Source organism: Grampus griseus (genome assembly GCF_964374135.1).
Source record: "Grampus griseus genome assembly, chromosome: 12".
Classification (NCBI taxonomy): domain Eukaryota; kingdom Metazoa; phylum Chordata; class Mammalia; order Artiodactyla; family Delphinidae; genus Grampus; species Grampus griseus.
In genome coordinates this window covers 49,191,708-49,216,692 of record NC_139006.1, presented here as the reverse complement: position 1 = coordinate 49,216,692, position 24,985 = coordinate 49,191,708, and the positions used below count along the sequence as shown (strand labels likewise).

At 37.4% G+C, this 24,985-nt stretch overlaps 1 protein-coding gene across 5 annotated transcripts in view; it reads left to right on the top strand.

Moving 5' to 3' along the window:
* The window catches only part of NOL4 (nucleolar protein 4), a gene marked incomplete at both ends in the record, with an annotated part of 392,149 nt that overhangs the window by 184,218 nt on the left and 182,946 nt on the right, over positions 1-24,985 (top strand). The window lies entirely within an intron of this gene.

Genomic DNA, 24,985 nt, shown 5'->3' with positions numbered 1-24,985 from the left:
CACAGCAGTGAGAGGCCTGCGTACAGCAAAAAAAAAATAAAAATAAAAATCTTCATCACAAAAGGTAATACTGTGATATGAACACTTTTTGTATTTGCTTTTAAAAATCAAACTAAGGTTCAATTTGACTATTTATGTAAGATTTGATTCTATGACACATTGTCAGTTGGAAGGCCACTTGAGAACTGTGATTTAGCAATGATGCCCCTTCTCTCTTTAAAATTTTGGGACTTATGTTGATGTAAAAATCTTCTCTTCAAATTTTACTTTAATTCTTTAAGTTTTACTTTGTATGTCTCAGGACAAATATGTAAGATGCTAAATTTCTGTTTTCTTAGGGTTGCATGTAAGCAAATGGGTGGCATGGTGCATAGCGTATGGGGAAGGTGGCTGTGGTAGTTGTTGAAATCCAGTTGTAGAAAGACCAGAACGTCAGTCTGGGCTTTGTGCTTTTGATGGTACATACTTTTGAGGGCAGTTGGGGACCAATGAGCGTTTGTGAACCAAGAGTGAAAAATAGGAGCCGTTCTCTGTGAAGATGCATCCTACACATGTGGGGTAGGATGAATAGATGGTCTGAGTGATAGTTAGAGAAATGAATAGGATGGAGAGCCTAAGCTAGCATAGAAACACTGGCAATTAAACATAGGGAAGAGATGAAAAAGAAATTATAGACATGTGGTCTATGGACCTTCATGTGTGAATTTATACAACCAAGGTTTATCTGACCTCTGCCAAGTGACAGGCGACCAGACAGATGGTAAGAATTACAGAGCAAAATGCTAAAGTTCAGGCATTCATCAAAACAGTCTGGTGAGAATGACTGTAAGATAGAAAATCAAAATATCTGTGGTAAGGGGTGTAATAAAACAAGCAGAAGATAGACTTGGCCAATGATTGGGTAGCATTAAAGAACCTTCAAACCCGAAACCCATGGGTGCTATTACTAGACAGAGGGAAAGTCAGGAGGAGGAGGGGGTTTGGGAGGAGAGTGGCGATGGTAATTGAGGGAGCTGTGAGTTTGATTTTGGACATCTTGTTTGATAGATAAGCCTTAAAAACAAATACTGCATTTAATTATAGTAGTTATCTTGGTTTTTTGGATTTTTATAAATTTATTTATTGTATTTATTAGTTTTTTGGCTGCATTGGGTCTTCATTGCTGCGTGCGGGCTTTCTCTAGTTGTGGCGAGCAGGGGCTACTCTTTGTTGCGGTGCACGGGCTTCTCTTTATGGTGGCTTCTCTTGTTGCAGAGCATGGGCTGTAGGTGCGTGGGCTGCAGTAGTTGTGGCACACGGGCTTAGTTGCTCCGTGGCATGTGGGATCTTCCAGGACCAGGGCTCGAACCTATGTTCCCTACGTTGGCAGGCGGATTCTTAGCCACTGCGCCACCAGGGAAGTCCCTATAGTAGTTATCTTACTCATAATGTAGTTTATTTTAGAAGGTCACTTTACTACATGAAACTTCCTAGCATCTTAGCATTTATTTTACTACTCTCTGTACTTTGTTTCCTCTGTAATATTTGTATATAGCAATTAGAGTATGTGAGAACTTGACATGTATTTTCCTTTTGAAGTACAACTTTTTTAGTGTGATCAAAAAGAAGTTTAACTTTCATTACTGGAGTCTGATAATTCTAAAATTTAATAGTTTTTAACTAGGGAACTTTTGTACTCTGCTCTTGGCATTAATATACGATAAAAATAAATTCAGTACAAAGGAAAAAAGTATATATTTAGCTGAATTTATGAGAAAACCACTTTTGTAGCTTACCCGATTAGCTAGGGACAGAAGTATTTTGTATTGCCTTTTTTATCTGGATAACTGGCAGAATTTTCTATTACTGTCATCCTGAAATGATAATAATTGTAATGATTATGATAGCAGCCTCAGCAATGAACATTTTTGGTACTTTATGTTTATAATTGTTGGGGAAATAAAACCAATCCTGCCCCCTAAAAGACCCCTCTATACCTATATAGAAGCAAGAGAGAAAACACAGTTTATTACAGAGTAAGGATGTAAGGTGACATGAAAGCGACTACAGAGTCTGGACAATTTCACACATATTTATACAGTAATGTAGAATAAAAAACAATTCCAACTTCTTTATGTCTTTGAGAGATAAACAGATTCATCTGTGACGTCTCCTGTTCGTCTTGTGAAAGAAAGCCCTGAGCTAATTCTGGAGGCATGCATTTACAGTTTGAAGGGTCAGAAGTCCCAGTCTTACATGGAAAAATCAACAGGTTTGTCCTCTTATCACACCTATATATTTTCAAAAGATGCCCTGAGGACGGGATGGTGGGGAGTCAGCCACCTCTCTCCTCAAAGAAAATTAATTCTTTTATCCTTATAGAGTGTACCTTTTTGCACACATTATGGCATTTAATTATCAAATACTGCCAGACACATATAATTTCTGTTATGTCTCAGTTTTCTGAATGAGGAATGTTAAGCTTAGAGAGGTCAAGAAATATTTTTAAAGTTGTATAACTAATAGCATAGGATTATTCCAGTTCACTCTTTCGGGCCTCTCACTGTTGTGGCCTCTCCCATTGCGGAACACAGGCCCCGGATGCACAGGCCCAGCGTCCGTGGCTCACGGGCCCAGCCACTCCGCGGCATGTGGGATCTTCCTGGACCGGGGCACAAACCCGTGTCCCCTGCATCGGCAGGCGGACTCTCAACCACTGTGCCACCAGGGAAGCCCCAGTTCACTCTTTATCTCACATTCTTATTTCTAAGATGAATCATTGTAGAAACTTGTTTTTGGATGCTCCATGGAGAAGTAATGATGAAGAAACAATTATTTTTATTGTCTTGTCTTGGGTTTCTATGTACACATAAGCCTTGTGTTATAAGTAAGCAGGCTATTGGACACAGTCTGGTCCAATTGTTATGTATAGTAACTACATCATGGAATTATTTTGGGAATTAAAGGAGATAACTAATGTAAAGACACTTGCACCACACTTGGTGTTTAATAAATGATAGTAGTCACTTAAGATTACGGAAACTTATTCTATTCCAGGAAAAGGAAAATGATGAAGACAATGAGAGGGTTTTTTTTGTGGGGGGAGAGGGGGTGAAAATCATTTATTAACAATTACATGAAGTAAGTTATTAATTAAATTACATTGTCTAATATTTTGACAATTGGGGGTTTTAATGGAAAGAATGCTGTCATGAGATTCAGAAGATTATTCATCCATCCATTCATTGATTCATTCATTCAACGAGCATTTAAAACCATTACTCTGGACGTCTTTCTGCCTGGGCACACTTCAGGAAAATGAAGATAACCAGAGGCTCTGTCTCCCCTCAAATATGATACCAAACTCTTTCTTGATATAGATCAGACTGGGGCTAGATGCTCTGCAAACATTAACTTCTTTACTCGTATCAGTTTTCATGTAATGTAAATACTATACCTGTCCCTGTTGTCCCTATGAGAAAACTAAGGCTCAGAGATTATGTCCAAACCACCCAACTTGTAAGTGACACACCTGCATTTGAACTTATGTTTTTCTGGCTGCAAAACTCATTCTCTTAACCACAGTATTATTCCACCTATTGCCCAACTGTGGAAAGTACTATGATGAAGGTTAGTGCCATACAAGTGCTAACAGAAAGGAGTATGTGGCAACAAGGTAGGGGTGGCCATCTAGGAAGGCCTTAGCAGATACACTTTTTCTTTAGCAGATAGAATTTTTCTCTATAATAAGTATTTCAAGGAATGGTTTGGGGAATTAAAGGAGATTAACTAATACACAGAAACTTGCACTGTATTAGGTGCTTAATATATATGATAGCAGTCACAATCCCTCATCCACCAATTTAAGTCTCAATACTGCTCTGGATTTTCTTTCCTTTTCTTATTCTTACTTCTTTGATTGTTTCATAAACAGTCTGTGAATATACATGCTACCTCTCCTTTCACTTTACCTACAACTTCGGGAGATTTCTAATCAAAGATCCATAGACAGTTTTTCCAACATCTGATCTTCAATGTGAATACACTGGGGTTCATAACAATTGGGATAGGAAATGGTGGAGATATTCCTTTAAACTTTAGAAAACACGATCATGTTTGCTGGCACAATTTTCTTTTTCAAACTTACAGAGAGAAAGGGGCTTGGTGGGAGGGAGGTCTTGAGAGCTTTTCATTTTTAAAAGTGAGGGTACCATTTGTAGCTAGGGAACTTGCTTCTTTCTCTACGCAGACTTCATTCATAGGTTTCACTGAATGTGTTGTAGAGAAGAATAAGTAAATTAGAGCCAGAGAAAAGAAAGGGTAGAGTTTATAATCAGGTCTACAAAGGAGTCTGTGGGTCAATATCTGAGTCAAAACATCAAAATGTACTAAAGATATTCAAACTTTGTGACCTGTAGAAAAAGGTTTTCACTTTTTGGTCCTGAATGCATGTCTATGTATAATTTTATCCTGCAGCCTGATTCTATACTTTTAAATTGCATGCAAAACTTACTGCAACAAAGCCTCTTTGTTTCAAAGCCTTTTTGAAAACTATTGCTTTATCTATGACAGAATCACTGATATCTCATACCTCTTAGTAAGAGCTAACTATAGGATTGTAAAGTTTAGCCTTGTATAATAAATATTAAGGATAGCAATCCACATTTTACTATAGCTAGTATAATGCTTTGTGGAACAAACCTAAGGTGGATTTTGAAAGGAGAATAAGAAATTAACTTTGATTGATGCTATCGATGTCTTCCAACCTTGTCTAATAACAGTCACTCCTATTAGTTAAAAAAATAAGAAAAAGAATGAAAAATTACATATAATGCTTTTCTAATAGCTGGAAAGAAGTTTTCAAAATTTAGAAAATCCCAGAAGCCATGACTTTATTAGAGAATGCTACACCTGAACATCCTCTCTCTAGAAATTGCTTTAAGCAAGTAGGAAATTTAAAGGTGATGACTAATTTTTTTTTTTTTACTGTAGCTAATAAGGTCCCAAGGGATGACTATTACCCATACCAGGAAGGAGACATGTGCTTCTCTTACCACCTGCAAAATAGAGAATATCAGGAATCTTCTTTGCCTTTAGTTTTCCTGTTTGTCATTCTTCACAGTGGAGAGTGGGGGAAAAAAGGCTCAAAAATACGATTTTTTTTTCCTGTTTATTTTTTATTACAAATCCTCACGATATCTTTCCCAAGTTCTTCTCTTAAGGTTTTCTTAGAGCTTAGAATTTTAACCTGTTAATTTAGCATTGTTTCTTCTTGACCCCAAGACTTAGTTTTCTTAGTGAACCATCCTCTCTTAAAATTTATATGATAGTTTTCAACTATGATATAGTTGAAACTATTTCAAGAGAAATAGCAGTGATGGGACTCACATGATATTATTAGTAACTCTTTTATTTTAAATATATTTTAAGTATTTGAGTTTTGGGGAATTATCAGTGAGAAGCAAATTATGCATTACTGGACAAGTGATAGAAAATTAGGTTTGTAATCTGGCAAATATTTTCATTATGCTTTCTCCATCCTAGAATAGTTTTGGTTATCCAATGAAATTATCCACAGTGCATTACATGATCCTTGCAAACTCAACATGGTCTCTGCACCCACATCTAAACTTTTAGAAACTAAATGGATCCCTTACTGATTTAACAATAACAGAGGGGAAATTCAGTAGATAGTTAAACTATAAAATATACTTCTGACCAAACTTACATGAACAATTTTGGTAGAGAATTCTGGGTTGTGTCACTGTTACTGGTGCATGTCAGATATATTTTTTGTTGTTGTTTATCCACTCCATGTTACCTAAGTTAGAAAGAAAAGGGGATTCCATTAAATGATACAATATACTCTTTTTTTTTTTTTTTTTACAATATACTCATTTTTTATTGCCTGGCAGCATAGAGAAGTGGGAGCCATACAGACTTTGGCATTGCACAGATTTCCCTTGGAATCTCAGCCCTGTACCTCCACTGTAGTTTCCTCATCTGTCTACTGAAGGGCTGAGAACCTGACTTGCATGTTGTTTTATTTCAAAGTTCAATGGATAGAGTAACAGAAGATGTTAATAAAATATTACACATTTGTTTTAAAATACATATTCATGAATAAAACATTTAGACTTTCTAGAATCACTTGTATTACCAATGTATTATTAATAAATTATGTATTCATTTAAATATACATTCATGAGAGAAATTTCCAAAAATACAAAAATTATAAAGAAAAAGGAAGAGTCCTGCTATTTTCTACTCTCAACCCCCTGTACTCCTAATGGATAATTTTTGTTAACAGTTTGTTATGTACTTTTCCAGCAAGATAGATAGATGAATGATAGATTGTAGATATATCCCTTTTTTAAAAAGCGGTAACTAAGATTTTGAATGTAGGTGTTTTTCATTTTTATCATTATTTTGAATTAGTGGTTGTAAAGAACATTTTGCCAGTGATTTGCTGAAGTTGTCATTGTTTTCATATTGTTTTTATACGAGTTGTTGTATGCCAGCTTTTACTACCAAAGACCTAATAATTTACAGACCAGAGCAGGGTGGGATAGGATTGACCACACACGTCTTTTGGAAACCGTTGATTAGTTGTGGCAGAGTCTCTGCTGGAATGACAATGAAATACTCATTTTAACGTTATAGATACTGGAAGGCAGGCTGAGCCAAATTAAAGACTAGCTCTTAAAATATTGATCTGCAAATGTCTACAGAGCTGAAATATGTAAATTAGAGATTCACCGGAGTCTGCTAGCCAAAAGTGAAAACGAAAGTGCTTACAGCTCACTAATTAATGCCACATGTCCAATTTGATGGCAGAAAAAAGGAGCCACCCAGGCCTATCAGAGAAAACAGTGGCCTGGGGGTCAAGAGAGCTGAGTCCCCTTCTGTTCTACTGAGTCCCCAACAGTAAACAAGCCTGTCCTTTGTCATCAATGTAACCATTTAAAATAGGGGTCCTAGTTACCACCCTGTCTTCTTCCCAGAATTGTGGTGGCAATAAAATGAGGAAAATAAATAGATCAAATTCCACAAAAACCATGATAATCCTATAATTTATTGCTAAACTGCTAATGTTCAGATATCTATAATGTTTATATATTTTACTAAATTTTAATGAGTTTCTATCAGGTGAAGCTCTTTGAGGAGCCATTAGTGGACCAGTGTTGGTCTGCAAACTGTTACTGGTCCATGACGAGTAATGGATTTGGAACAGAGCAATTGTATGTCTGTGGAATTTAATTACAAAGAAATGGGTTTGTATTTTCTACGTTTCTAATTTTTTAATTTTACAAATTATTTGTTCATGAGAGACTGGAAATAAAAGGATCCAATTCTTTATCGCAGAGAAGCACAGTACTCGGGCACAGGAGCTGTGGTAGATAACAACAGAGAGTGAAAATGACCTAGTCCCTGCTCTCTCAGAGCTTGGGGTCCTGGGGGAGAACCACATATTAATCAGATAACTCTACGTGATTGTTATTCGTACTCAACCACTCTCCTCCTCTCTTCTCCCCTCCTCTTTATCTCCCCGCCCTCCCCTCTCCTGCCTTCCCCTCCCTGCCCCTTCTACACCCATTCATCTCTCCTCTCCTCCCTCCCCTCCCCTGCCATGACTTGCTCTCCCTACTGTCCCCCTTCATCTTTCATTTGTTTTTCACTTTCTCTGATTCTTACATCTGAGAAACTTTATTCAGTAGAATCAATTAGTGTCTTATTATCAATCATAGTCAGCAAAACCAGAACTATTTCAATATCCTGCTTTTTGAAGAGTATTATATCCTCTTTCTGATTACCAAGGAGCATGTGCCTACCTCCCTTTATTTCTTCCTCCTTTCCTTCCTTCCTTTCATCCATCTACTGGGCGATTTATTTAGAACTTGTTGAGCCACTGCTATGCGGCAAGCATTGTGCCTTGCATCCCACTATAGTCTTACCTCCTATTCCCTCTTCCCACCCCTAAAGGGAAAAATAAGCAAAAGTAATAAGAGAATTGAAATTCAGGATTCTGTAGATATTTAACCTGGGCATGAACTGTCTTAATAACAGCTGTAAATAATAGCTTAAGTGATATGCATGTTGAATAAATGTAAAATGTTGTCCTGGTTTAATTCATTAATTTATTTTACGTTGTTATGTCACTATATTTACTATTACAGATTGGTTATTATACCTTGATGCCTGTAAGAAAAAGGTATATTTTTTGGAAAAAATGTTTAAATAGAGTAAAATAAAAAAATCTATGTCTTGTTTTATTTGGTCCAAAAAGTAAAGCTCAATTCATATCTACAAAGCACTCAAGCATTTTGTCAGAAAAATTGAGAGATAGAGGATAGTATCCTTTAAACAGAAAGTGTTTCTCTGCCTTCAGAGACAATCATGTCTAGCATGGTTTCTTTCTTTTTTTTTTTTAATATTTATTTATTTATTTAGGCTACAAAGGGTCTTAGTTGCGGCATGTGGGATCTTTAGTTGCAGCATGTGGGCTTCTTAGTTGTGGCATGCACGCGGGATCTAGTTCCCTGACTAGGGATCGAACCCAGGCCCCCTACATTGGGAGCATGGAGTCTTACCCACTGGACCACAAGGTAAATCCCAGCATGGTTTCTTTTCATGGCTGGGGTTTGCAGCATCACCAGAAGAATTAGGTGACATGAGATCATCTCCTGGAGAGGTATGGGGTGGAAAGGAAAAGACAAGGGCCGTGGAGTCAGCTGCCCCGAGTGTGAATCAGGCCTTAGCACCTATGGGACCTTGAGGAAGTCATTTAATCAAGATCCCAGAATATGCCCCTGTGACATTAGATTACCTGGGCCTGCTTTGAGGAATAGATATAACAGAGTAAGTACCCAGCACATAATTTTTAATTATTTTTCATGGTACATAGAAGGCAGTAATTAAACAGTAAATATATTTGCATCAGTTACTTCAAATAATGAGGGCAGAAGGGAGATGTCAGTGTTTTTAAGAATGATGTGTCACCATGAGGGAGACAGTGATTTAAGGAATCCAAGAACAGAAAGTATGGAACAGCCAGGCTGTGAATTAACTTTGATCTTACTGAGTTATATATAGAGTTATCATATAATCTGTTGCCCAAACAGGAACACATTTGAAAGTCGAATGGGGGCACAATTAGTAATTATGATGACACCATGTGAGGCCAACCTGCCACATAGTCCCTCTATTACGTACCTTTTCTCTGTGTCCCTCTGTCCGCACGCTCTGGCTTCCTCTGCTCAATTCAGCTTGAACATGGACCCTGGTTACCTCTTCAGCCCAGTGTTTCCTTGTGACTTTGCTTCAGCTGTGATTGCTAACCCAGTTAGGAGTTTGGGCTTCTGAGATTTTATTATGCACATGGATAGACCGGGAGTCTTGTTAAAATGTAGATTCTGATCCAGTAGGTTTGGGGTAAGACCTGACATTCCGTGTTTCTGACAGGTTCCCAGATGATTTTGATGCTACTCATCACTAGCCCACACACTGAGGAGAAAGGAGTTAGCTCAAATTCTGAGATGGAACCTTTTTGACCTAAATCACCTTTCTGGTTTGACCACACTGGTTGTGGTTTTGACCTTTTATGGTCTGATGGTTCTTTGGTCAGGTGCCTGCCTTGGCAGTATTGACCTTGGAGGTAATGTGGCTACCAAGACAGTAGGCTGTTGGCAGGTTTATTTGTTCCAGAAGGGAGTATGGAGAGGATGTCCATACACTAAAATGATGTATTCAGTGTAATTAATTGTCCTGTTTCGTTTCTTTGAATGGACAGCCACTGAGAAAGGATCATGAAAATGTACCATCAGCAGCGAACACCCCACTAAACTGGCCATTCAAAGCTCAGTAAATGTTTCTTCTCTGGCTGAAATCAAGAACCTAGGGCTTTCAAACCAGAATCCACTGCACTTTAGCTAAAGGACAATTTTATAGATGGCCATGGTTAAGTAATTTTGGTATCGTAGCATGGGGTTAGGGGGAGGGGAGTATATTTTGAGCAGCTCTTGGCTAATTAGAAATAATCACTTTGTAAACAGCTCTTATTTGGGTATAATTCAGAGAGTTTAAGTGGATACAATCAGTACAGAGACTTAAAGATATTATTTTTTAATGGTCAACCAAGACAGATGTTTTATTTTTGATTTGAGGAGAGTTCAGTGATTTATCATGATAGAAACAGTATTAATCAAAATGAACATATATAACTTCTATAAAAAGAATATTTATTACCTGAGAATCCTTTTAATTCTTAGTCGTTTTTATTTTTCTCAAACTCACTCGGACATTACTTTTTGACAGTCCTTTTACTGTAATAAATAAAACCCCAAATGTTTTCTCTTCTTCCATTGACTTTTAAAAAATATCATATTTCTTCTTGGTGACTTGTTATATATACTACTTTATGCAAAGGAATGTTAAAGCAAGGTCCATAAACATTTGGGGAAATGACTTACATGTGTGAAAAATTAGTGTATGATATAATATAAAATTTTTGAACTAGGAAAAGCAAGAATTGAGAAAATAGAATCAATGTGGTTTGGAATCAATGTAATTCTTGAGGCATTTGCTAAATAGACATTCCACAGAAGTCATAATGCTAGCTTCAGGGCACACAGCAAAGAAAAAAGTTTAGCCTTTCATTGTTTGTGATTTAGTAGATTTGGGCATCAGAGCAAGAGGATATTTCTCCAACTTCAGTACCCCTTACACGAACACTAATGACGATCACTTGATCACTTTTTTTCACCAGGTTCCTGACACCTCCCAGGGTATTTCTTCCTAATCCCATGATTCCTGGCCTCAGTGCCCTTCCCCAAGTACCTCTTCTCCTGCCTACTGGCTGTCTCCCTGTTGTAGATCTTGTTCCAAGTTGCCTTTATCTTGTCTTCCTCCTTAGTTTGCTTTCTTTATATTCTACTCTCCCCATACTCAAGCCGTCTCTAAAGCCTACCTTCCTTGAGAGCTAATAGAGCATAGTGGTTTCCAAGGGCTGGTTGTGGCGTCTGCCATTAAGTACCAGCTTTGTCATTCATTAACTATGCTACCTTTAGAGAATCACAGGATCTTTTCAAGACTCAACTATTTTCACTTTGGTAAAATGGGGCAAACAATGCCTATGAATTTTCCTTCACTGGGTCCCTATAAAGTATAAATTAGGTCAGTTATGAAAATTACCTTTTTTTTTTTTTTTTTTTTTTTTTTCTGATCTGGACATCATCTTCCAAAATAAAGCAATTGACCTCAGCAGAGAAAAAGAACAGACCCTGGCTAGTTGTTGGTTCCCTGGGAGGTTGGTCTGGAATGCCGGTTCCAGCTTTTGGTTTGAGAGATGAACCTATTAGGCTCCACCCCAGACAGAGAGCAGGACCTCTGTTACCCTCCAACCATTTTTTTAAACCAGTTGACCTTGTTTCAAACATTGTTACATGGTCGTTGGTAGGGATGGGCCTGGGAGAGCCTTTCTCTAGAGGAGGACTTAGGGCAGGATGGCTGCCCAGGTTTTGCCCAGGCTGCTCAATTAGAGTCAGCTCCTCAGCCACCCACGACTTGGAAGAGTTTGCTTGGTTTCAAAGTCAGTTCTTTGAGGGCTTTCACGGTTTCCTTGAACTACGATCCTCCTTTTCCCCAAAATCGGTGCTAAGACTATCCTTTGGTTATTTAATTCAGGATTAACAAAATTAAATCTTTAAACTGACTCAGGTATACTGAGTGTACTCAGTACTTTGAGTGTAAAGTAGAAATGTAAAATGTGGAAACAACTCTTCTGTCTTTACTCTTTGTTAAGTTCCTGCAGTTAATACAGCCAAAGCAAGTACTATGTTGTTGAAAATGTCTCACCATTTTATCCCTGGGTGGCGACAAATGTCTGAAGGCTTTATGGACTGATGATGAACACTCTAGGATCGTGCTGTTATTAAAGTTGAACATTTTATTATTTATAAATATCCCTGACTTATAGTTTACTCTCTACGTTGCAACCACAGCGTTTGCTATTTTTGCAGAGTTTATTTTAGAGTTGGGCGGGTAGGTCTTTCTGCCCTTCTCCCCATTTCTTTTGTATTTACTCACAATACTATTCAACCTTGCACCTGGTGGCATATGCACATGTTGTACACTTACTGAATACTCATTCATAGCAATGAAGCCATCCATGGTCATCCAGGTTTCATACTCTTTCCGATGAGTGTGACCATTGGCCCTCATCTATCCTTTGCCCAGACTCTGGTGATCTGGGGTGATGGGTGTGATGGTGGGAATATAAGTGGCATCAGAGCTTTACCCTGTTGAGGTGGCTGCAGGGCCCCTGGCTTCATGGTGCTTTGCATAGATCTTAACTGTGGTCTGAGTGCAACTCCTTTATTTTTTTAAATTGAGATATAATTGACATACAACCTTATATTAGTTTTAGGTGTACAGCATAATGATTTGATAGATGTATAGGTCGTGAAATGCTAACCACAGTAAGTCTAGTTAATATCCGTTACCGCACATAGTTACAAATTTCAGTTTTCTTGTGATGATGAGATGAAAATCACTTTTTAAATAGAAAAGTAACAAACATGTTACTGTTCTCCTTCAACAAGAGGACTTTAATTTTCTGTATCCTTTAAATACTGATGTTAATGTCGGTTTTCTTTGATCTCATATAATTGTAAGTTCTTTGTTTTTTCTACTTACTCAAAATTTTAGCAAGTTTTCTAAAATAATATCATTTGATATCATTCAGCTCTGAATGTCAAATAGAATTGTCTTTGGTTATAAATATCATGTCTTTGGTCAGCCAGTACTCTGCTAATCATGGTGATATTGAAAGGTCATCTGCATTTATAAAAACATCATGGCTGTTCAGTTTATGCTAATTACAAGAAGCGTAGGCAGAATGCCTTTGTTAAGTGAGGGGAAGGTGATAGCAGGCTATTCACTGTGATTCCTGATTTTATGAAGGACTGCAAAATGGGTAACCTTAGATGACACCTTTCAATTTGGTAGTGTCTCTAAGAGCCTCCTAAAGCGAAAGTTAAGTCTTTTCTTTCCCCACGTAGCACTACTTTTTCAGGCACTTCTCACAATACCTAGACTTGTGTTTCCTGCTGAGAGGTAGCAGTACAATTTAGATAGAAATTTGGTCTGAAATTAGGAAATCAGTTTCTAATCCTATGTTTGTCACCATCGAGGTGACTTGAGCAAATAAGTTCTTTATCTTCACCAAGATCTTTAAAATAGGAAGACTGATAATCTTATTTTATGCCCAGATCTGTTTTGAATATTGTAAAGGAAATGACTACCAAAAGGATTTGTGTAATTAAGATGTTTAATGATTCAAAACAATTGGCATTACTCAGATGAATCTTTTTAAGTCAGAATAATTTAGTATTTATTAGAAAGGTACCAATACTTTGACAAGCATCTAAAAAATAATACTTTATAATTGCCACCAAAACTCTTAGTGACCTTGAATCCTTCAAGATGGCCAATCAGTTCATTAATACCACTGTTATGGACGATGATGGATTTCAACCCCAGAGGTAGAAATGGTAAAGAAAGCTCGGGGAAAACTTCTTGGATATCAGATAATGAATTGGCATTATGAAGGAAAAAAGTCACAAAATATTGACTATAAGAACATCACAGGTGCTAGAAAACAGAAGTCTTGAGGCCAAAGTAAAGCGAATTATATCAGTTGTGATCCAATCTGGAAAATGTTGTTCATTCCATGTCATTCATTAGAAAAATTTAATACAAGGCACTCTTTGCAATGTGTGATGCAATGCAGGAATTAATAACAGAAGGAAGCCTCTGCTAGAGCTAGAGGTGGAAAAGCTGGGGAGGAGTTGGCATTTCTAGAGGCCAAGAGCCAGAGCGACTGCTGGGAAACAGACACACAGAAGATGCTCCCTGGCAGGAAGACGCTTCCTGGCAGGAGCTGAGACATGGAGAAGATGCCCCCTGAGTTGGAGACAGAGAGGTCTCCTGAATCAGAGAGGGTGTATGTGTGGGATGGGGAGTGGGGATACCCAGGCATTTTCTCTTTCTCCCCTCCTGTCTCTGCCAGTATCTCCCATTGTTTAAACCAAGTCATAAGACAATAGTCAAGGAAACCTGGGAAATTGTTTGCAAAGAAAGGGAGAAGAATGGATCTGATAACAAAACAGCAAATGACCTGTGCGTAAGAGGAAGGAGGGTGTGGAGAACCTTTCAGAATTCTTAGTGTAGGATTTGCTTATTAAGTCCAAGAAGTGCTTGGTGGCTCAAGTTTCTTGAAGTTTCAGGATGTTGGCATGAGAGTTTCAGCTTCCTTGTTGAGTGGTCCTGGCTCACCCACTGCAGGAGGGAGAGGGACTTTTTTGAGGGTTAGGAGAAAACATCACAGATTATGTACTCTAATCATTCACCTCCAAGTTACTCTGAAAACCTGGGAATGAGTTAGGTCTAGATGACCACAGGATTTCTTTTCTTCATCTGCTTGCTAATGGCTGAAAATACCACGACAGAAGCCTTTCATTCCACAATTAGAGGTAAAAGGTTTAAATTACAAGTGCCTAGCTGAAGTAGCATTTTCCTGTGGGGGAATTTCAGTCAAGGGATAATCAATCAGTCAATCTGTCAATCTGTTTCTCAGTGAAGTGACTTACAGAGAGCCAGTGGGCACACAGATAGCTTGTGGATTTGCCATGAAGATGGGAAAAAGAACATGAGGGACACTGAGAACAAATTTGGAAGATTTTGACAATTTTTCCTAGAATGATACTCTTTACCTACTGTGCAAGCAAAAACCGACAATGATTTCAGCACATGTGAACCCATAGTTGGTACACAGTTCTGCTCTATGGATAAAGATTCTTGATTTTGTAAACATACACTTGACCTTGGTAAAGACCTTCTTGCCTAGGAGTTTGTTAATCAAGGTAATCAAAGTGATCCTTTTTCCCAAAAATAACATCTTTAGTTCTTCAGTACGTATTGAAATAAGCCCTTTGGGCAAAATCATAGCCTTTAAGGAGTCTTTTAAAAAGTGGGCCCAGAACTGGCTCTTATTTATTAGTTTTCATCAAGGGAGAGAATATTTGGCTGGCCTCTTTTTCTGACAATTTCCTAGAGATTTGTTAAATGGCATTAAAATATACTTAGATTCTGTCTTACTGAGCTCAGATTTGAGAGCTGTCAGTCATATTCCGTTCTCTTAGTATCAACACTTACCTCCCACAATTGCATATTCTACCAGTTAGTTGTCGGAGATGATCTACATTAATTTCTCACATGTGGCCCCAAAACTCTTGTAAGAGAATTGCTTCTAGATTCTAGGATTTCTTCTTGCCCCCGACCAAGATAAATGAAACCAAGACTTCAGATTTTTATTGGGTTAGAAGTTTTTAGTGCCCAAGGGAATCTGTATTGTTAACAATCTACCTAGGAAATTCTGAAGCAATTAAAATTTGAGAAACACTGATACACACCAATCATTGAAATATACTTGAATAATTTTGAGTGGTATTACCTATCTTAATACACCATAGACATTCCTTCATGTTTTTCACTGTATTCATTTTATATTGCTGTGTAATAAATTACCACAAACTTAACAGCTCTGTAGGTCAAGAGTTGAAGCAAGTTTAACTAGGTTCTAAACTCCAGGTGTCACAAAGGCTAAAATCAAGGTGTCAGCCTGTCTAACCTCTTATCAGGAGACTCTGGTAAAGAATCCACTTCAGAGCTTATTCAAGTTGTAGGCAGAGGTTACTTCCTTGTGGTTGTAGGACTGAGGTCCCTGTTTCCTTTTCAGCTGTCAGCCCTGCCCCTTAACACTGCTTGCATTCTCTTCTGTGACCTCCTCCATCTTCAAGCCATCAGTGGCACAGTGAGAAACCTTTTGTGCTTTGGATCTCTCTAACTTCCTTTTCTGCCACTAACTGGAGAGAGCTCTGTGCTTTTAACTGTTCATGTAATTGATCAAGCCCAGTCAGGTAATCTCCCTATTAAACATCCTCTATACCATATGACATACCATAATCACAGGAGTAATATCTCATCATATTTATAGGTTCTAAGAATTAGGGTGTGGAATCTTGTGGGGAGGGGCACTTTTAGATTCTTCCTACCAGTGTCTAATGCAGTAACACAATATTTATTAATAAATAAATAGTTCACGAACATATAAAGAGAAGTAAAAAGACTCACAGTTTATTTAAACAGACACTAAATAGATATGTGATTGTGATCTCCTGTGATTGTCCAATTCAACAAATAGTTATTGTATAATTACCATGTGCTAATCACAGGTTGATAAAGGAATAAGAACTAGAACTTGCCCTCCAATAGCTTACATTTAATAATTAAACACCTCTAGAGAGAAACTTATTTGATGTTTTGATAATTTTGTCAGAGTGACTTCTCATATACTTCACAAAAAACTGATCTGTATAACTTCTAATCTTTAATCTTCTGACAGGTAATAAAAACACATTAAAATTCTAGGGCTTCCCTGGTGGCACAGTGGTTGAGAATCTGCCTGCCGATGCAGGGGACACGGGTTCGTGCCCCGGTCCGGGAAGATCCCACATGCCACGAAGCGGCTGGGCCCGTGAGCCATGGCCGCTGAGCTTGCGCATTCGGAGCCTGTGCTCCACAACGGGACAGGCCACAGCAGTGAGAGGCCCGCGTACCGCAAAAACAAAACAAAACAAAAACACATTAAAATGTTCAAATATTGGATTAAATTATATCTCTCGCTATAACCCCTGAAAGTGTTCTCTTTTCAAATTTAGCATCCTCTAGTTATATGACTATTTTTTATTACATGACTTCAAGCCCTTTTAACATGTACTTTGTATTTTTAACTGAACCCAGTCAAGTCACTTAACATTTCTGTTCCTCAGATTTTTCAGAAGCAAAACAAATATTATGCATTAGTTAAGCTTTCTTTTTTCAAGTTAAAAATTGTTTTTGGCTAAATTAAGCAAAAAGAGTACAAAAAATGGGAATCTATGGAAGGGGCACTGGAATTTCTCACAAAATTTCATAAAGGAGTTGGTTGCCTAATAATCTGGAAAGACAAGAACTAAAGGCAGCTCTAATTTTTTTTAAATGATGGGAACTCCATCGACCATAATTGTTATACTTTCTTTCTAAAGATTAACACAAAAAGACCTAGTTCCAATGACTCCCTTTTTCTCTGTCTGAAAGCTCCAAATTTTTCCAGGGTGGCAAGTGATCATGCTTCCTGGAGCCTACACTTGTGTATTAGGAGGGGATTGTATGAGCTAGGTTTCTGTCCCTATGGGTGCCTAATACATAGCATCATTTTTCTGCTAACACACAGAAACACAAACGCACACACACGCACACACACACACACCACACCATCACACATCATGCAACTTTCTTATACATCCGAAGATAATTCTACTGAAAACTTACCACCTATTTCACTTAAACCACAAACAGCCTCATTTTCCCCAAATATAACTAAATCTAAGTCCTGTCCAGCTATTGCACAGAGAAACAGAGGTGATGTTAAGAAGCCCCACTTTCTGAGGCCAGATCACCAAATAATATTCTTACCTCTTTTAGCTCCGTAATAATTGAAATTATACAGTTAATGGACTAATTAGTATATTTAAGTACCGCTACTACCCCCTGTATACAACAGTGGAAATAAAACTTAAGAAAATGAGGCATCTGTTTTTAATTCTCAGACACTTGACAGCTGATGGCAAACAAAGAAATCTAGATAAATATTGCATTAGTTGCAATATTTCTGTGCCTTATTCCAAAGCCATAGCTAGTAGTTATGATGAACCAGCTCCACTACTCCTTCCATATTTTCTTTTCTTTCACTAGCAATTAAACGACTCAGGGTATTTGCCAGGTGGGGCGTCATGTCAGGAAATGAGATTTGTCTCTGCCTGCAAAGATTGCTTTGACAATATTTTTCTTTCTGCAGAGCAGAATGAGAAATGCTTCAGGTGTTCTTGTGGACCCTCATTCCAACCCATTTTGGTTTTCGGGCATCTTATTCCCCAGGTGCTCAGGATCAATGGTGGCAGGCAATACATAGCTCTTCTGTTTCTCTCTTCCCATAGTGGCCTGCGTGGTGTGAAATGGTCAGTTGTCTAGCTCATTTCTTGGACGTATCCTTCCCACAGGCCAACAGAACCTACAGCTGTAAAGAAGAATTGTGAGAAGTGTCACTTCCATCTCTGGAAAGCCTTGTTTTCCAGACTGATATTGTGGCTAAGAGAGGTAACCCCAAGTATCAGTAGCTGGTTTAGAACATGACCACATCCTGAAAGGCAACCCCTCAGGCTCAGGTAATATCTCTCAGGGCGTCACAGCTATGTTTTAAAATGTTTTTCTTTTTTATTGTCTTCTTTCTTTTCTTTTTAAAACTTTATTTATTTACTTACTTACTTTGGCCATGATGCACAGCATGCAGGGTCTTAGTTCCCTGACCAGGGATTGAACCCATGTTCCCTGTGGTGGAAGCATGGAGTCTTAACCACTGTACCACCAGGGAAGTCCCCCACCACAGCTATTTTTTAAAGTTATTAATAGTTCATTCCATTATTTTTTAAGGTCTGTAATTTGTTAGGGATGGAGTAGGTAAAAAGAGCAATGACTCCAAGGGAAATCTTCCAGTTGCTTCATTTCTTTTACTGCGATGTGATTTCATTGATTAAATTTAATGTGTGGGGGGATAAAAGGTAGCATATAAAACATTCTGAGGTTCATATATAGTTGTGTTAGAGAAAGAATGGGCAAGAAATACAGGACCAAGTCAAAAGTAAGTGTCCATCTACTGAGGACAAGTAACTATCCCCTCTAATTAAAGGCATCAAATACAAGTGCTCTGCCACAGAGAAGTTAGCAAGCTTCTCAGATTTTTGTACTTTATCAAGATCTTAAGATTGGGTACTTTGTTGGCAAACTGGGTACTCAGATCAACATGGTGATGGAAGCCCCCAGTGCCTGCCCATGTGTATCCTCTACCCCCACTTTAATTGCCACGCAATTCATGATCCCACTGAGCAAACCTAGGATTGGCAGGTAGGATGATTGATGTCCACAGGAAAAGTCACTCTGTACACTTGATTATGAAGTTCAACTCCTATGCTAGTGGGGTCTTGTTGGAAATTAACATGGATGTGAACATTTTAAGCCCTTAGCCTATTGTGAAAGATCTATCAAATATCATCCTTCCTCCAACTTCTCTTTAAAAATACTCCAAACTCTTCCTTTTCACGTCTCTATACCATTTGGCTGCTGCCAAAGAAATGGTGTAAAAAATAACTGTAGATTATCTTTGTTCTAAGGAGAATATACAACTAGACTTACTGCTCAAAGTCTTGCCCATTTAGTGGATTTTCTTCTATATTTGGGTCTCTCCATGAAATGACTGTACCTTTGCAGTGTTTCACAGAGTTATGGAAACCAGGCTGACATTTTTCGTTCTCAGATTTTATAAAGAACTTCTTTTAAGACACTTAGGCAGAGATGAAAGAAACAACTATTGTGTGACAGTTTTCAGCAACCTGCTCACACGCCGCTGGGGCTGAACAGACTGACTTCTATATATTGCACTTCTACTTGATGAGGAAGGACTACTGAGCATGCCTAAATACAATGTTTAGTGGACCCAGTGTGCTCAATTCATGATGTCCAACTGGAAAAGAGTTAGGAGCTCTTATCAAAAGACAAAGTCACTCAAGGAAAAATATATTGCCTTACACTAAAACCTTGGTTGTCCTGACAAAAATTCTCCTGTTAGGGATTACCGCTGGCTCCATACGCAATCCTGGTCTGCTACAGATACCTGATTCATTTTGTCTTCATGAAGGTCAAGTGGAAAATCCCCTTTCACTGTAATCTACACCAGACGAAACCTACTAGGTGATGTGCCTTCTTCTTATTGGTAAAGAAGTCAAGTTTTAACAACATATCCTTCACTTTGGAGTGGGTGTATAGTATATAGTTATGCTCTAGAACACTAGATTCCCCCTCATTGAGAATGCAGGTCCTTGTATTTTAGAGTTATCATCCATCCCTTATCATCATGTCTTACCAAGGCAGACATGGTTATACCATTTTTGCTCCCCAGAAATTTTAGTATGGTTTCATCATATGTAGAACTGTGGTGGTTTCTAGCAGGATTTGGTTGGGCAGTTAAAGTCCCCTGTGAACTAGACTGTGGTACAGAACCGGAGAATTAATATGATCCTGGGACATAGCAGTGAGTGAAAGCAAATGGCTTGTTGTGACCTGGTGGACAGGAACTCAGAAGGATGCATTAGGCAGAATAATGGCTGATTTGTTCAAGTTAGTGAAGGAATCGGATCCAAAAATGTTAACAGACAAAATAGAAGTATGGCTACTTATGTCTTATCACTGTGAGCCAGGGGCACTTCCCAGAGAGGGGAGCTTCTGTGAGGTAGAAAGACCCAACAGTGCTTGCTGTAAGGATAAATTTGAAGATAGCCAAAGTCCTATCCAGCTCCATGACACTTGCTTCAAATAGTAAGCTTGTTATAGTTGGTCTTCTTTTTCTTTCTTTTTTTTTTTTTTCATTGCTTTTCAGCTTTTCAGGATAAAGTATTTCCTGACTTATTACTGGCAAGGCAAAAAAACCTCCTGAGTTGTTGTTTGTCTAAATGCCAAATTAGGGGAAACTCCTTTTGGATTGCATTAATTTTAGCTTTAATTAGAATATTTCTTTTCAGAATCACTTAGCCCAAATCTGTCACCTATTTTTCATTTAACTTAGTTTTCAGTTTAAGATAATTCATGGTAAAGCCCTGAGTTGCTCCTTTTATAAATTTTCAAATCACTTTCTAATAGAATGGCTTTATTATAATACTACATGACATTGTTTCTTGTTTCTATTGCCTATTTATTTATTTATTTATTTTTGCGGTACGCGGGCCTCCAACTGCTGTGGCCTCTCCTGTTGCCGAGCACACACAGGCTCCGGACGCGCAGGCTCAGCGGCCATGGCTCACGGGACCAGCCGCTCCGCGGCATGTGGGATCTTCCCGGACCGGGGCACAAACCCGTGTCCCCTGCATCGGCAGATGGACTCTCAACCACTGCGCCACCAGGGAAGCCCCTCTATTGCCCATTTAATGTGTTTTCTTGAGCATTTCTCTCCAGTGGTTAGTTGTCAGTTTTCATGGAAAACATTGAACTTCTATATTATAATTGTCTTAGATTTACTTTAAATTTAATGAGATTTTATCACCATATATACTGCTTGTTGTATGAGACAGAACATAAAAGACCCACGGTACCAATTGTTTTGGTTTTAAGTTATAGCAGTAAATAACTTCTTGAGTGAGTTGATAATATTATATGAATGTCTTATTCAGCTGCATTAGTTCATTTTGCTATCTATGACATCATTTGTCTTATTATCAAATTTATATAAATGACATCAACTTTGTATAAAGCACTCTATATATACACACATGTATATATGTATACATATACATCCATACCTATATAATTTTCACTTACCTCTAACTGAAAGTTAACATTTTATTGTATTATAAATGTAGTCAGTAAAACACAGTATTCACAGTAACTGCGACTTCATCAGCAAAATAAGAGATATTTTCAAATTACATTGTAATTATTAAAAATGTTCATGCCTATCATTTTCTATAAAATGTCTAGTTCTTTGAAATCCTAAACAAGCTAATGGTAAGCATGAAAATAGTAGTTTATAACTTATTTAGACAATTAAGAAACCATTCATAAGTTATTACATTAATGGCCATTTCAAAAAATAGGTCCTCTTAGAACTGGGAGAATGCTTTGTTATCAGTCAGTGGACAGTGGCTCTGAGGTGGGAACAGAGATAGACTTTAATAGACTAGCCTCACATAGTCGGTAGGCTTCTCCAAGTACCTACCCTGGGAGAACGAACCGTTAATGATTTTATGTGATCCAGAAAAAGGAATATAGAGTAAAAGGTCCACAACTTTACTGAAATATAGTTTCCTGTCTTCGTATGTAGAATTGTAGAATATACTCAATTCCCTGTCCTCTTCCAGCTCTTTCCTGCCTGTGTTTCTTTTTCTTTTATACTCTCTGAAGTAGAATAACCTCCACCATCACCATCATATATCTCACCTCTTTCAAACTGCACCTCTTGTAACCTGCCTTCTCTGATATCTTCCTCATCCCCAGCGATGTATAGGCAACTTTTCTTTCTCCTAAGAACCTAGTTTATTCATTGTGCCTTATATGAAACTCATGTAGGATAGATACTGTTTTCTGCCTTGCATTGTAATTCTTTTGTTATAGTCTAAGAACAAATTCCATGTGGAGTCTCTATGCACTCACAATCTCAAGAAGAGTGTCTAGCACATAATAGGTATTTGGTTAAAATTTGTAAAGAAAGTAATATAAAGAATATACATTATTTCCTCGTTGGTAGATCAGAATTAGTCTTATTTAATTATTGTGCTGAGCTTAAGTTATATGCTTTGGAACACGTAGCTTATCTCAGTGCCATCCCTATCCTGCTCCTTTAATTAGAGCCCATTCTTCCAATGGCAAGGGCCGAATTAAGAGCTCCCAAACAAGGATAACACCCTTCCGTATAATTAATTTACTGGGAAACTGAATCCCTTTGTTACTTTCTTACTCTCAGTATTGGTTTGATCATTTTAAAATCAATGTCCTATAACCTTTCAGCAGTAGTCATGCATGCATATGTAACACACGTATGACTTTATCTGCATCAGTAAACTTCTCCTTAGTCTGAATGTTTTGACTTCAAAATGTAGTCAAAGGACTAGAGATGGGAGACTATGTTGCATTTTGGGGCAAACAATAAATAGTTTTTTGGACCTTATAAACATCTGACCTGCATTTTAGGATTAAATTTCCAAGTATTAATCTTAAAACGAAGATGATATATATTTTTTCCTATTCATTTTTCCCAAGGCACTTGGCCTAAAGGCCATAATGAAGAGCTACTGAAAGTGAACACAAAAGTAGGTCAGGTGCTTTGGGAGATTTCAAATATATATCACATATATTTATACACAGAAATAGAGATATACATATATATGTATACGTATAGAGAGAAAATAGATATATGTATGTATATATATATATAGAGAGAGAGATATACATATTATGTATATTAGTAGATATACTTAAATATACATACACCACACACTGTTATAGGTTAATTCTTTTTATATAGGGAGAACTAACCATTGACTCTGGTGCTGATGAAACTACTTCACACAAAATGCTGGTGGGGATGTTAGAAATAATTTAAACAAATGGTATTTCTAGGGTCTGTACTAATTGGTGGAGGGAATGGGGAGTAGGGAAGGAGAAAGAAGTAAACAAATAGGCTGCCACTCATGGTTAGTGTGATAGACAAGAGCCAGGCTCCCTTGGACAGCCCCCTTGGCAACACTAAGTTCATCCCATCAAAACTAACCTCAGCACAAACACACCCCAAATATTCAACTGCCCTCCTGATGTCACTAGATTCCACACTACCTGTCATCATATTTCACATTCTCCTCTGTTGCTAGGTACACTGGGCACCTTAATTTCCAAAGCTCTAGGTGCTGTTTTTCCTTGGGACTCAAATACAGAGTTTTTGGTTCCAATTCTATGGTACCCAGGCTGAAATTTGAGACAAACACCATCGATCAGGGCCTGTGAACCTAAACGTCATATCTACAGATCTAAACACTACATGTGTAGCAGCCCGGTACCCATATGCCAGCAGCCACTCAGGATGGAGCAAACTCTGTTGGGTAAGGAAGCAGATTTCCCATGTAAAGCAGTAAACTGATGTGAATTGTTATGATAAACAGGAGTCTTAGATTTGTGGTTTATAATTCTGAAAAAGTATCTTTAAGGAAGAGAGAATAAAAGCCATTAACATGGTTTTATGAAGCTAGACAATAAAAAATCATTACGGTATCCTCAATGTCTGCTCACCTCTTTATATTAAATTTTTCTAATACAGACATCAAAAACTTTGTTTTAAATTTTGATTTATGAAACAGTGGCATGTGAGATTATCAGTTCTTTTACCATTTACAAGATAAAATATGTGGATATGTATTTGTTACAAATGAGTGAATAATTAATTTGTTCTTCATGAAACGTACTGATTTACTCAGGAATGAAATATGTAAAGCTGTTGAATTTAGTTACCTTGGTAACATCTGGAGTGAACCACTCTGTCTAAAAATACTTTCTCGTTTATTCTTTATACAAAACTTATAAATACATGACTTTTATTAAAGACTCTCCTGATAAATGATGTTTCTCTTACCTGAAAAATGAATAAACGGTATACTATTTACTAATATGTATGATGATATCAGATTAAAGAAACAGATATAGCTTAATTTTTAACTATAATTGATATTGGATTTGTTTCATGCTAATGTAGATTTAGTTTTTAAATGTATCTTTAGAGTTATATTTTTTAACATATTGATAAACTTTTCTTACATGAAACTTTTATTATTTTTTAAAGGATTCTAATTCACAAATGTTAAATCACAGTTTTCTTCATGAATTAAATAATTGGACTTGAATGTGTCCATTATACTCTTCTTTGGATTTTCTTGGAAAGAAATAATCAGAAATGACCTTTCATACTTTAGCATAACCATATGACTTAGCATAAAAGAACATCCATAAAATTCCAAATTACTCATACGTTATTCCCCTAATTTTGTTTTTCAAACCTTGATATTTCCTTGTTAAAAGAATGTTATCAGTTTCTCAAATTAATAGCCATGGAAACTGCTACGTCATATTTCTTATGGCCAGTTTCCTAAATTCTCTTGTCTTCTCTCCAAATGAGGTCTTTTCTTGAACGGGTACATAAACAGAGTAATTTAAAAGTAGAATCTTGCGCTGTGAACACGTTTTAATTTTCTCACAAAATAGGTTCTGAAAATTGTTTAAAAATGCTATTTTGCTGATAATTACACTGAATGCCCTTTGT